We start from the raw sequence: 10,325 nt of genomic DNA, 5'->3' as shown, positions 1-10,325 counted from the left end.
CACCCGTGTTGGAAAGCAATCTCTACAGATTCTCCATACCAAATTTTTGACTTTAGGAGGTACTTTTAACCTCCAGATTCCACTCCAATACCCTGGTTTTCGCAAGTGATCATTGTTTATGACGTCTTCAATGCAAATCCGATACGCACTTCTGACAGAATAACACCCATTCTTCTCCCCTTTCCATACCAACTTATCCATCTGAACCTGCTGATGAAGAGGAGTATTCAGAATATTTTGGGCTGTTTCACTTGTAAAAATCTGATGGACCAACTGTTCATTCCAAACTTTCTCATTTTGATCAATAAGATGCCCCACAGAATAAGGTTGAAGGGCCATCATGTCAGAACCAACCGGAGGGATGCTAGATCCTGACCCAATCCAAGGCTCATTAACAATAGAAATATTAAAACCAGAACCAATCTTCCATCGTGCACCTTGTCGGACAACGACTTTGGCACTAAAGATACTACGCCAGACAAAACTTGGGTTATGCCCCAATTTAGCATCCAGGTAACTGCTATTCGGATAATAACGAGCTTTGAAAATTCTTGAAACAAGGCTATCTGTGTTCGTTTGAAGTTGCCATCCTTGTTTGCCAAGCATTGCTACATTAAAAGCCGCCAGGTCTTTGAAACCCATTCCTCCATGATTTTTGTGAACAGAAAGTTTTTCCCAGGATAACCAATGCAACCCTTTGTTACTTGTACCTCCATGACCCCACCAGAAAGCGTTCATCATCTTTTCAATTTCATCCAGCAGTGAGTTTGGTAACCTGAATATACTCATAACATATGATGGGATTGCTTGAAGGACGGATTTGATCATAACCTCTCTTCCTGCTTTGGACAGACACTTACTACTCCAGCTACTTATTTTCTGCCACACCCTATCCTTGATGATAGGGTGTGGCAGAAAATACTTCTGATTTGGATTATATAATCTTGGACCGTCAATATATTCTTAAGGGCTCGAATGCCCTCTAGAAAGGCTTAGGCGTCCTCCTGAAGGGCTCCCGAGGCTTAGACGCGCCTTCCAGAGACGCCACCGCAACTAGCTTCTAGAAGCATCTAGAGCTTAGTAAACACACTTAAGGCCAAGCTTGCTTGGGGCTTAAGTCACGAGAAAACAAGCCCATATAAGGCTATAAATTCACCTCTTGAGAGCATTCTCAAGGCATGACATAAACAGACTAAACCATAGTTTCTAATATTGTACTCACTGCCAGTACAAATCTGAACTAAATTGTTAGCATTTTCCGGATTCTAAAATCTGAAATATTACAAACTCCATTTATTTTTTTTTGTATTTGATGTCAAAGGTCTCTGTTGACCGTCGTTAAATCCCTGCATAAGCTGCAAAACAATTGCAGAGATTATATAAACGGTCAGCAATGACCATGACACCATAAACACTCCTAAAAAACTAAAAAATGTTTAAGAAAAAGTAAGAAAAGATGGGAAGTGAAGAATAAATGAATTTGTAGAAGATGCAAGCCTATTTATAGCCTTAAACAAGTCTTAGATCATAACTACAGTCAAATGACACGTTTTCCATGGCCCAACCGTCCAAAAATGCATTAAATACACCACAAATCGTCCAAACCTTTGGTGAAATGCCACCGTCCAACTTGTTTGGGAGTTTTCGAATTATATAATCTGAACTGCTCTAAATATTTTCGGATTATATAATTCGATCAGCACCAGACTATGTTTAAGTTTCATTTTTTGGTAGGCTTTCATGGACAATGACATAGTAAAAAAATTTAAAAAGTTACATAAATAAGTAAACTGCTTAAATCAAAACAAGAAAATAACATAAGTGATGAATCTTTTAGGAAGGTGTTCGAAGAGGTGCTTTTGTACTTGATCCAGTTGGCCTGCCAAAATGATGTAAGGCAAGGTGTTTCAAGATGATTGTTTTGAGTTAGATCATGCTGCCTTGTCAATTGACATATTCATATTGGCAAGGCAACAAGATCTAGCTCATAGCAACCTCTTGGTGTTCATGTCTTTTGGAAGATTTTTTTTAGAGTTTTTGTGATGTTTTACAGCAAAATATATCACTGACATCATCAGAATCATGATAATTCCTACAATGGTACAGTACTCATTCTCAACCAACGACTTTAAGAGATGTTGCATGTCATTTCTGGTACCCCTAATGGATTTCCTATACTAGTCAGTAGCATTATAAACATGTTTGATTGTAGTTGAAGTGTTTATGTTCCTCTTCCTTAAGTTGGTAAGCATTTGCCTCAGAGGAACCTTTGACTCAGCCATCTCAAAAAGGTGCACACGTTCATTTGGGTTTAGACGTCTGGCAGTTCCATGACCTTTCAACACATCTACCATGTCATAGTTGTGTTTACCGTCATCAACTTTGAGGCATCTATCACCCGCAATCAACAAATAACCTCTCAGTCAAAATGTATTCTCGCATTTAACCGAACCAGCTATTTTGTGCCGAGTCTTCCTCTTGTACTCTTTGTATGAACCTCCTCTTTCACATATCACGATAACAAATACACTTCTTCCAGTACAGATTCATTGACGTGATTAAAAGGAAAGCGCCTAGAAATCGAATGGGGGAAAGTTTATATACACATTACCTTTGCATTCAGTCGAAAATGATGATGTTAAGGCACCTTGATTACCAGATTGCTGCTCTAAATCACATTTTCGCCCAAAATGGTGTGTTTCTAGAGATGTAGGGAGTGTTTGGAGAGAAAGGTGGTGAACTGCAGCTACGTTCTTGGAATATTTATATATTCAAGGTTTCTGAATTACGTAATTCACAAACTCACGATACTCTTCCTGCTTTTTTTAAACATAGGGCATTCGAATTATATGTTCCGAAAAATGTATATACTGTCCGGATTATATACTGCGGACATTCCTAAACCCTTCCCTTGGCCAGGATCCAACTTTGACACAGCCCAACACATGTTTTGATTGATTTTGGATTACGTAATCCAAAACCTGTCTGGATTATGTAATCCGGACGGAGGGTATTTTGGTTAAGCACGCAGGGCGCGCAAGAATGGGCAAGGGTGGGAAAAGTAATAGTCAACTCTATTTGTTGAGTATAGAAATCGTACTGGCTTATACGCCTCGCGCACACATCCTTGTGTCTCGCGTACAAATCATGTGACTTGTATAGCAGTCCCTACACTTAGCAAATTGGATAGTAGCAAACATGAGAATTTCCACTTTCCCATGAGATTTAAAGACATATCTCAAGAGATTCCACTCAGAGTGTATGAGCAAAACAGAGGTACTAATAGTATCATCGTAACAATTGAATCTGTACAACATGTGTTATTATCATATCACATTTCCATGCGTGGCATGGCATAGCAGCTAGGTGTTACCTTAACTAATGTCGTGTCTTTGGTTCAACTCTCTGTGCATTAGTTTTAACATTTTTTTTTTTATAAGTTTTAACATTTTTTTTTGGTTCAACTTTCTGTGCATTAGTTTTAACATTTTTTTTTTTATAAGAAAAGTAACTTATTCATAAAAGTGGGTTTCAGGAAGTCGAACCCAAGTCATTTTACTGTCGTGCTAAACAGTCAAGGTTTGAAACTTTAACCACATCAATATCAAAAGTTTGGGTCCGTCTTTGACCGTAACCACACCTCAGCTTGCGCTATAAATACGAATTTCGGTATACTCTTTGTAACAAAAGTTTACCCCATGGTGGACAAAAAAATGCTATAAAAAACCCCATAGTCTTAAATCTATACTAAATAGTAAAAATAATAGAAGATTTTTTGCTATGAAGTAAACAGATATAATGATAGCATTTTTTTTTTACAAAAGTGAGTGCAAAATTATGTGTGCTGTAACTATTTATATGATACCCACCAATGAGATGACCATGTTGGTGTTGTGAGTTAAATTCCATGTCTCTACGAAATATGTATCAACCTTTTTACCAACTAGATCAAACATCTACGTCGCCAATGCTATAACTTTATTCACACGCAAACGACCACTTTACATGAGTAAGGTATATATAACGAATTATATTAAAAATGATGAGAAACAAAAACTGAATAGAAGATTATAAATGTTGGAGAAATAACAGGGAAAATGAAGCATCATGGTCCAGTTATTTAATGCATACATGTTTCAATTAAGCTTTGATTGTCACCATCCGGACAATGATGAAACATAAGCTCTGCATGTGATCCTATCTTGCAAACCATATGCATAAATAAATTCAGGTCCCAACCATACCATAGTTACTACAACATGTCACATAAAATGGTCCTAAACAGATCACATTCTAATCCAACTTGGTATGTTATCCGTTAGTTTGGTTTTCTTTTTACGTACAAATGTATCAAACAATTTTTTATTTTAAGCAAAGAAACAAGTGGCATCAATAAAGATTAGTCATCACAATTAGATAGGCATGGACCGACCAAAAAAAAAACATCAATTAAAACACAAAAAGAGGGTAAACAAAACTTGTGTCTCACCAAGTGTAGCCCCTCGAATTAACCCCAAAAGAAGAAAAAAGTCTTAAATTGCATTGAAGAAAATAATGCCACAAAATTCCACCATTTAGTACTTAATCTCCAAGAGACAACAAGAGACGGAGGTAAAACATTGAACAACCAAAGAAGAGTAAAATTCCAACCAAATCTTGAACCATCACCTTTTTGAAAATTCATATCAATAGTAAACACTAGCCAAGCAATTGCTTTTAAGTAGTTAACGAGCTCCAACAAGAACGAATTGTTCAGGAGAATCTGAGTTCGATTCATGACTGAAACAATTCTTAGCTAGACTTTACTTTACTTTCCGGCTGAACTCCGGATTACTATGATCCCTTTTCCCTGATAACCGGAGGATTAACACAAGATATCAATAGCAAACACGACAGAATATGCAACTCTTTGTCAAATCAATACCAAGAGATGTAGAAGTGATAACCTAGTTAATAGCTAATTGGAGGGTGAAGGGACTATTTTAGAATCTGATGGCATTTCTGGAAAACCAAATAACTAAAGGACAATATTGCACTTGTAAGAACTTCACAAATTTTAGGGCTCCAATTTATGTTACAAATAAAGAAAATTAGGTCTAGCGAAAAGAGATTAATTTTAAAGCACACCTTAGAACTTAATCAACAACTCCAAAGTTGTTTACTAAACCTATACAAAAAAATGGTTAGAAGATTCCTCTACTTGGGAGTATAGACTAAAGTTTGTTACAATAGTACATTCTCTATGTCTCAGTTGCTCATTCGTAGATATAAGCATATTAGGAAATTTTTCTGCCAACAAAGGTAGAATGTTAAAAGTTTTGTCAAGTCAAAATTCGGCAACGAGACTCAAAAAGATGAATGAAGATATTGAAAAATTTGGAGCATGTCAACATTAGTGGTAGAAATTCATCTGTCTAGCTAGAAATTTGTGGAGGAGTCGTCACCAAATGAATTTATTCTTGATATCAAGCCAAAGAGAGGATTTAACGTAGTTTAAAATAGGTTTTTTTTCTTCCTATAAAATCTAATTCGTCAGAAAATTGTCTAGTCTTCGTCACAGAGCAAATCCCATGAGAGCTTTAACATTGACACTTATTTAAGAGGAAGGTTGCTTTTCTGACAAGGAATACTTCCAATTGACACATGGAAATGACCTTAATGCCCCCAGCGGTTGTTAATTGCCGCTGGTAAATACGCCGGTTGTTAACTGCCGCTGGTACCCAGCGGTTGTTAACTACCGTCGAAGCTGAATGTAGCGGTTGTTAACTGCCGCTACGTGCTTGCCCATTTTCCAGAAGCTCTTTTCCATCTTCCTAACCAATTTTAACTTTCATTTTCATCTAAATTTTTTATCAAATAACCAATTGAAAATTCTTCTAAAATTTTCATCTAATAATACCTAAACATATTCATCCAATATTTAACAGGAACATGGTAAAATTAAAACGCAAGAAATAATATAAAACGAACGAACGTACGTATATGTCATATAAATAGGAAAATGTATCGAACATGTCATAATAACACATCATGATCATCATAGTCAAAAAATACAAAAAAAATCCTAATACTAATCAGCCCTGCCTACCCTGCCTCTGCTGCCCCCTGCGCCGCCTGGAAATCTGATAAGTAAGGACGGGCTCAGTAGCACTAACTATCTGCAGGACCTCCTGGACAACCTCCTCTTTGGTCATCTCGCCATGCCTGGCCGCAATATCTCGGGCTATGTGAGCCACATCCCGGACGATGGTCAGTGTGTCAGGCATCTCCCTGGCATGCTCCTCCTCAATCAGCTGCTCCACATTCGCCGGCCTGGGAGGGGATCCCTCATCAGGTGGGAGAATGCGAGGGTGAGAGACTGTGGCATACCAAGCCATGTAGCCAGGAACATGATGTCATGGTGTCTGACACCCATCTACCCAACCACCTACTAACCATGCAGCAGCGTCCATCAACACGGTAGTCAGCATCTGTGTAGGCACCTGAGGGACAGCTGAAGGATGTCTGGGAATGTCCTGCACAAAGGAGAACTGCCTCTTCACCCGCTCAGGCAAATGACGGTACACCCTCTCCTTCCCGCACATGAGCCATCCAGAGTAAGTGCACAGCATCTGAAATGGGTGGACGTCTCTGCGATCACCATAGGTAGAAAACCTGACGTCATCCACCTCCATGCGATCCATGCGTGATCGGTAATGGTGCACACTCGTATGGCCTTTGGTAGTGAGCCATCTCCCTGAATCCTCGGGTCCCTGCTCTTCCGAGGCTTAGGGACATACGGGTCATCAGCCCTCCTTTCTCTCCGAGCACTAGCGGTACTCGCCTCTTTACCTCTCTGCATCCTATCCTCTCTAATAACCCGCTGCTGCTCATCCGTATCCCTAGCCATATCTGTACAAAACAAATTTTAAAAAACATATATTAATATTAGTTCTATCAATTTAGAGAATGCATGTACTTTAAAGAAAATTTACAAGTACACATACACATATTTTAAAACATCTCATATTTACACATACACATAGTTAATAATATATTGAATCCGTAACAGAACATTGTACATATACATGCATTACTCAGAGTAGTTTTAAGTTCTTTATAAAAATAACTAATAACCAACACTAATAACCAACACTTACGCTAATCTCAATTCATAGCCAACTCATAAACAACTCATAACCAACACCAATACTAATCGCAATTCATAACCATAATACTAGATACATATATACATTATTAAATTTAACATATTTGGAAGAAAAAAATTCACAAAAAAAGCAAGATTATTTCACTTAGGCATTTCATCAAACACCTTAAGTGCATTTTAAAATACTAGCACAATTAGTGTTATTTCAACATCAAATTCAACTACATTGAACATAAACCTACTCTAAACAACAATGCCAGCATAACCAAGCCTAAACAACATCTAATTCTATCATAATTTCCAATTTTCATACCTAACATAAACCTAACCTAAACCCTAAACATTTTGCTAAAATTATGAAAACTAACAACCTAAACAGCCTACATTACATGTAAATAGGAAGAAAGGTACTTACTTGTTAATTACTTGAAGAAATTTGCCTCAAATCCGTGCAATTGAAGTTGGGGTGAAGTTGGTTTTGGGTTGGTTTTGTGTTGTTTTGAAGTTGAACCAGAAACTGGAAGCTGTTTGCGTTCTTAACATACAGAACTCAGCGGTAGTTAACAACCGTCGTGTTTACCAGCGGTTGTTAACTACCGCCAGGGGTATTAAGGTCATTTCCATGTGTCAATTGGAAGTATTCCTTGTCAAAAAAGCAACTCTCATTTAAGAGATCTTAAAGATTTGATGCCAAGGCCACTTGAGCTAAGTAAGAGTGCATGAATTTCTCTAAGAAACTAACTATAACCACCTTTGGAACATTTACACCCCCTGACCAAATAAAATTATTTATCCATTGGTCCAAACACTTTAGAAGAGAAACGGATCAACGTAAATGTGAAAGATATATAAGAGCTACTTTGAATCAAAAACTTGACTAACTCAATTCTACCGATAATGGATAAAAAAAAATCTCAGTAAATCAGATAAAGATGGTAATTTACCATGGAGAAGGTATTGCATGCATAAAACTTGCATTGTTGTAAACTCAAATGCTGCCTAGATGACTGTAATGATTGAAAATGGTAATTAAAGCTTCCAAATTATTCATAGTACTAGTATCCTTGCTAAATATTAAGACATCATTTGAATATAAAACATGACTAGGAGTGAAAAAAATTCAACGAGAGTGCTCGAACGCCTAGTATTGTTCCAAGGGACTCCGTCTCTATATTTATAATCATTTTATGCATCGGAGGGGACAACGATCCTCTACCTTTAAGGAGGAAAAGTCATCTACGTTTCTTTATATCTCTCTCAACTTTTCGCTCCATATTTTTTCATACTTTCTCCCTTTTTTAAGTTTAAAATCACCAAAAGATAGAAAACTTAAGAGTCCGGTCCAAATTCCATCCGAGTCCATCGAAATATGACTTAGTAGCTTGATGAAGAAATACAAGAAGAGATTTATTTATTTGTGTCTAACACTTCTTTAGTAATTCAAATATTTGGCCTTCTATTGGTTAGCATATCAAGATTAAAAACCCAAATTTAAGAAAATTGAAGTCAATATAATTTATCATATCCTATAGATTCAAAAAGAATCATGTGCTCTCAACGGTAGCTTGATAAAGAAAGACATGGGGGGATAAATATAATTGTACGAACAAAGTAAGGTACAAATATATAATTAAGCTAAAGCAAGGAAATTGTACCTTCTTGGATCATTATGAAACTATAACAAACAAAATAATGTAACCTTCTTTTTGTTTTGATCAAGACAACTAAATATTCCCCACACACGTTATGTTCCTCAGCTCTACATGTTTGACATTCAACATTGCCAGCCTCAAATGGCTGCATTTCTTCTAATGGTGGAAGAGTATTAGAAGATACAACATGTTACATGTACGTGATATATCTCTAGCGAAGAAACAAAAAGAAAACACAATTTCTTGAGTGAGAAAAAAATAATTTTTATAGACATATTTTAAAATTTGAAATAAATTAAAGGTGCACAATGAGACAATAGTAAAGAACTAAATGGAAATGTCCAATAAATACAACTCATAAAATCATGCAATATATGTTTTGAAAAACATGAAATTCAATTGCAGAATTTAATAGACCTTGATCTTCAATCTCTTTTTACTATCAATATTACTTACACATGAATAGAAGGGAAATGGACGACAAACTGAGCCGTTAGACCTTTTTGGATGGCAGAATCTATCATTATTAAAGCACGAGTTTGGATCTGCAATACTCATCTTCGCTTCAAGTATATGTTAAGTTCGCCACTACTTAAAAAACAAAAGTTCACCACTACATTTTTTAATCACTAAAATGGCATAATTGAAAATGAGATGCTTCTAGGAAATAATCATCATGTGACTAAGAGATAGGAATAATCCTTGCACGAGTTGATAGGTTTTACAATTAAAATAGGTACAGAAAAAAGTTGTGTGTGGTTCAATTTCGAAACTTAATAATTCAAATGGAAGCTTCAAGGAAATGTGAATCATGTGCTATTTAATCCTCTTAGAAAGAAAAACAAGATTAGTTGAAACAAAAAAAAATGCATAGCGTGTGCTGCAAATAGCATTGCATATAATTGGAGGATTTTCCACTAAAAAATTAACATGTCATATTTTCTTTCGACAGACATGACATACTTTATGACATTTTTATCTTGACAGTCATTATTAATCAACAATTATAGAATTTTGAGGTCGTTTGTTCATAATCATCCACATGGGATGTCTCAGTCATTGGCTAAAGATGCCAATTTAAATCGATGCCTTATTTTGGAAAGGTGTGAGTGCATTATTATGTGCTAAACCTATCGATACGTAACATAATACTCCCTCCGTCCCATATTACTTGACCTATTTAGAATATTTGCACTATTCATGTAACATGCTTTGACTCTATTTTTCTACTAATATATAAAAACAAAATATAGCATTGGCATATTACATGTTGTTAGATTCGTCTCGATTAATATTTTCAAAATATCAAATTTTCGTAATTTTTTCTACTAGATTATTAAAGAAATTTAAGTTTAAAATTGTGCATTGGCATACGTGACAGAGTCAACTAGGTCAAGTAATATGGGACGGAGAGAGTAATAAATTGGATCATGCAAATTTACGTCGTAAGGATACAAATTAAGGATTTTAAAATAAATTTTATATGAAACAGATAATTTTTAAAACATTTTTTTAACAAGAATTTT

The 10,325-nt window shown here is 36.0% G+C and overlaps 1 long non-coding RNA gene across 1 annotated transcript; it reads right to left on the bottom strand.

Moving 5' to 3' along the window:
• Positions 1-5,960: 5,960 nt before the first annotated feature.
• On the bottom strand, positions 5,961-9,253 carry LOC146948799 (uncharacterized). Its single transcript, XR_015027023.1, has 2 exons — positions 7,563-9,253; positions 5,961-6,891 (listed from the first exon to the last, which is right to left on the bottom strand). It is a non-coding gene; the product is annotated as an uncharacterized LOC146948799 (long non-coding RNA).
• Between the last annotated feature and the right edge of the window lie 1,072 nt (positions 9,254-10,325).

This window comes from Medicago sativa, chromosome 2 (assembly GCF_051527215.1).
Source record: "Medicago sativa cultivar Bolivia chromosome 2, Bolivia_mono, whole genome shotgun sequence".
NCBI lineage: Eukaryota > Viridiplantae > Streptophyta > Magnoliopsida > Fabales > Fabaceae > Medicago > Medicago sativa.
The sequence above is the reverse complement of the archived record's forward strand: the minus strand, read 5'-3'. Positions and strand labels throughout refer to the sequence as shown.